Genomic DNA, 4,691 nt, shown 5'->3' with positions numbered 1-4,691 from the left:
GACAGAGAGAGAGAAGAGAGAGAGAGAGAGGAGTGGTAGGGGGACAGACAGAGAGAGAGAGAGAAGAGACAGAGACAGAGACAGAGACAGACAGAGAGAGGGACAGAGAGACAGAGAGATAGAGATATAGAAAGAGATAGAGACAGAGAGAGAGACAGAGATGGAGAGGGACAGAGTTACAGAGACAGGTAGACAGAGAGAGACAGAGAGAAAGACAAAGACAGAGAAGGACAGAGAGACAGAGAGAGAGACAGAGACAGATAGAGACAGAGAGACAGAGAGAGACAGACAGAGAGAGACAGACAGAGAGAGACAGACAGAGAGAGACAGAGAGATAGAGAGGCAGAGACAGACAGAGAAACAGAGACAGACAGAGAGAGACAGAAAGATAGAAAGACAGAGACAGAGAGATAGAGAGAGATGCAGAGATAAACAGAGACAGAGAGAGACAGAGACAGAGAGAGACAGGGATAGAGAGAGACATAGAGACAAAGAGACAGAAACAGAGACAGAGAGAGACACACAGAAAGTCACACAGAGAGAGACAGGCAGAGAGAGACAGAGACAGAGAAAGACAGAGGCATAGAGAGACAGAGGCAGAGAGAGACAGAGAGAGAAAGGGCTTTCCCAAAGATTCAGTGCTTTCCAGTCACCCCAAAATACGTCTACCAGGAGAGTGTTCCTTAGCCGGCATCTGCTAGGTGACAGTAGTCTGAATTTGCACAGCTGGATTCCTGCCACAATTCTTCCTACCAGGCAATAATCACACAGAAAGGGCTCTGACTACTGGGCTGCAGCAATCCATCTAAAACGTGACTCCTACATAAAACCTCTTCGGGGTTTGCATCTGATAGGGACAGGGAATTCTCTGTCAACAACCAACCACCAGGCTCGAGGGCACTGACTCAGCTATCAGCTGGGGCATCCACGATCTAGTCTTCACTTGCCTCATCTTCCCTTGTGCAAATCCCTAGTTCCATCACCGCTTGCCTTTCCAACCCCACCTTTCCACAAATGACTTAGGTTGGTGTTTGTTGTGAGGCTACCCTGGATCTTCCATGCCACGGGCACCTCCCCTGCAATGAGACAGTTTCAATTTCATAATAACAATAATAGCAATAATAGGCGCTCCTTGAGGAGTGTGAACTCCTCATCAGGACCCATGCCAAGCCTTCTTCATACATGACCTCATCTAATCTCACAACAAGCTGAGGAAATGGGGTTTATCAACCCCAATCTACAAATGGGGACCCGAGACTCAGGAGTTAAATCACTTTCCCAAGATCGCAATAGAAACCCAAGCTCACGCCTAAGCCTGTGCTCCTTTATTTTGTATTTGGTAAATGTTTATTAATTCAAATCAGTCAATATACCTACAACGTGCATGAAGGAGAATTTTGGAGGTGGGTTCTAACCTCCCAGTTATTTAAAAACAGGAAATTCATTTAACCAAGCAAGTCAATTAACAGAATTACTATAGTCAAAACTCAGCCAATATTCAGTTACTTGCATGACATAATCTAGCACTGGTGGAAATGGAGAAAATACATCTGTGTTCTGACAAGGCTTTGCTACATGGAAATTTCATACAAAATATGGCAGCTTATCTGTGACTGGTAGCAGTTCGGAGCAAATGATGTCCTTTTCCTCGGAGCACGCGTGGTGGCCATGCTACTTTGACCTGTCTCCCGAGGCATACGAGGTTGCATGACTTATTCATTTCTTCCTAGAGCAGAGCCCTGGTCCCCAACATCGTCTCTTGTTGGGTCCACACTGGGATCCTGTTCCACATTTGTACGAATATGCACTGGCTGGTAGGTGTGTGAATGACAAGACTGTGTGACCCGCGTATGCAAGTAGCATCTGCAAACAATGACTCCTGCTTGGCTTACCACAAAAGAGTGCAGGGGTTTCCAGGTGGGAGCAGATCCTGTCCACCTGGGGAAGGAGCACTGTGGGAGGTGAGCAGTTGCCCAGTTCAGAAAGTCAGGGGCAGTTTCTAGACTATCCAACCAGAGAACTTCCTTTTTTTTTTTTTTTTTTTTGGTTTTCCTATTTTATTTTTTCCCCCATAATTTATTGAGGAACAAATAGCAATGAGACAGTTTCAAACCAAATTGGTAGGTCAGTTTCAATAGTTAACACATTGCATGCATTCTTCCTAGTGGTTAATTGCTGTACAAGATGCGGACATGATATCCTATTTACAAACACTTTTTTTCCCATAATTTTATTGAGAAACAAATAGCAATGAGACAGTTTCAAACCAAATTGGTAGGACAGTTTCAATAATTAACACATTGCATACATTTTTCCTAGTGGTTAATTGCTGTACAAGATGCGGACATGATATCCTATTTACAAACACTATTAGAACATATCCCTCTATTCATTAAGAGAATGTAACTATATATCTATCCTAACCATTTTGAATACACAGATACAAAATGAATATTCATCTGTATCCCCTGTTTTTGTTTAGTTCCGTTATTTGAATATTATAGGTGTGTGAACTCAACAAAATATTCTAAAAGAGTCCAGTAGTCCATAATAGTATTGGGTCTTCCGCTTCACTGGCAATGTCAGAAATAGAACTTCCTTTTTGCCATTTTAAAAATGCTACCAGACCAGCCAGATAGCTCAGTGGATTAAAGCACCTGCTTAGGCAGACACAGGGACTAGGGTTTGATCCCTGGTGTGCTCTAACCCAGGGGCACCCTGAGACAGAGATTGAGACTGGGTGTGGTGACACATGCCTGTAATCCCAGCACTTGGGAGGCTGAAAACGAGAATCACTATGACTCCGATCTGTGTAGTGAGACCCTGTAGACCCTGTACTAAATACATAAAATCAATAAAATAAAATAAAATGTTACCAAATATATAGTTTTGACCTATAATAACTTTTGGGGGTAGCTTGCCTCTATCTTTCCTTTATTCAAATCCACTTGGAATCTATCTTTAACTTTCTAGGGGTGGCCTAGGAGAAATATGTTATAGTAAAAACTTGCCCAAGCCTTTTGCCTCATTTTCTCTTGTGTAAATTCGTAGGCTTTAAACTTAAAATCTTGAGAGTTGAAAGCAAGCTCTGTCACTTCCTAGTTGAGGAAGACTCAAAGCTAGGACAGTAGGCTTACCTTCTGTGGGCAACCCTCAGTCAAGCATTCAGCCATAAAACTGCTTTAAATTTTTTTTGTTTAGACTGAAACCAAAGGAACCTTCAAGAAGCAGTGTAAAGGAAGGAGCCATAAGGAGTAGACAGCAGAGGTCACATGGCTCACGCCAGTACACAGAGCAGAGGTGTGGCTTAAAGAAAAGGCTTCCCAGCTGACAGAAGAGTGAGTCATTTTCCCTCACCAGTCAGGGGCAGCGTTTTCATGAACAGGGACAAGAGCACATCCTTTGTGGTCCTAGAATGGCACAGATTTGATTGGACCTTGATGGAAGTAGAGTTGACCTAAGAGTAGGATCCCAATTCTATGGCACACAAGAGGCTGGGGATGGTGGGGGCTGCATTCTTGTGCAATGAGCAGCGTGGGAAATTTGGATACAGGAACCCAGAAACCAACTGTAGCCTGTCCTGGAGTGGCCAACATGGTGGGTTCCAGGCCAGAGCAATCATACAGGCGCAGCTAAATAATCTCCTACTTAGCTTCTTTGACTCGTGGGAGAGCAACCCCTTGCTGTCTTTAACTTACAGCTTCAAGATGCATAGGGGGTTGCAGAAGGCTTGTGAGGTCTTTTGGAGAGTATAGTGTCTGCTTGGTTTTATTCCCAGCCCTAAGGATTCAGATCCAGTACTCTCTGGTCCCTCTTTTCTCCTCTTGGTCCCCTCTCTTTAAGAAAATGGCCAGAAGCAGTCAGTTATACCCTCTTTTCCTAGTAGTAACTCTTTTTCTAACCTCTTTCCTGGAAGTGTTATCACCTCTATGTAGATATTCACCTCTGGCTTCCCAGAGTAGACGTGGCCTCAGAGATGTAGAGTGAGACAAGGGAGTCCCACTGCCCCTGCTGAGAGGCCCTTGGGGCTCTGTGCTCCGACACTTCCATCAGGGCTCTGCAGGTAAAGAGTGTCCACTCCATGATCCTGCTGGTTTGTCCAAAATTATTCCTTTGGCCCTACTTTAAACCACAAAGTTTCCTTGCTTATTCTCCTATGGAAGTAAAGGCTCCCCTTCTCCATGTCTCACTCCTTTGTCCCTCTCTTACAGCAGTTGTCACTTTACCCTTCGATGGACCTACCTATGTACCTGGTCTCATTTTTCTTCCTAACAAAAGTCCAAAGATATTTCCTATGGCCTACGCTCCATCACTGAGTCTTCATATGCTTATTCTTAACTCTACAGAGTTACAAAATCCACTCAATCAAAAGCAACTTTCCTCTCCCCACTTCAATTTTGAAATCACTTTTCTCTTTCTCTTCTGCTGTCTAGTTCCTCACTGGGACACTATCCATGGGCAATTCCATTTCCTCCTCACAAAGACCTTCTTATTCATTGCCTACAACACTTGGTTTAAACACCATGGAGATTTGCAATCTATGAGAGCAGATAAAATTGTGTGTATGCACATATGTGCATATTAATGTCAATTTATATCAGTTTTCCTTTTGGAATAAAAAGATGATGCCAGGCTTCTGGGACTACTTTAGTTCATGCGTCAGTGTGATGGAAAGTACTAGTGACCTACTT

Source organism: Octodon degus, unplaced genomic scaffold (genome assembly GCF_000260255.1).
Source record: "Octodon degus isolate 3935 unplaced genomic scaffold, OctDeg1.0 scaffold00177, whole genome shotgun sequence".
In the NCBI taxonomy this organism is placed as follows: domain Eukaryota; kingdom Metazoa; phylum Chordata; class Mammalia; order Rodentia; family Octodontidae; genus Octodon; species Octodon degus.
Note: the sequence above shows the minus strand (reverse complement) of the source record.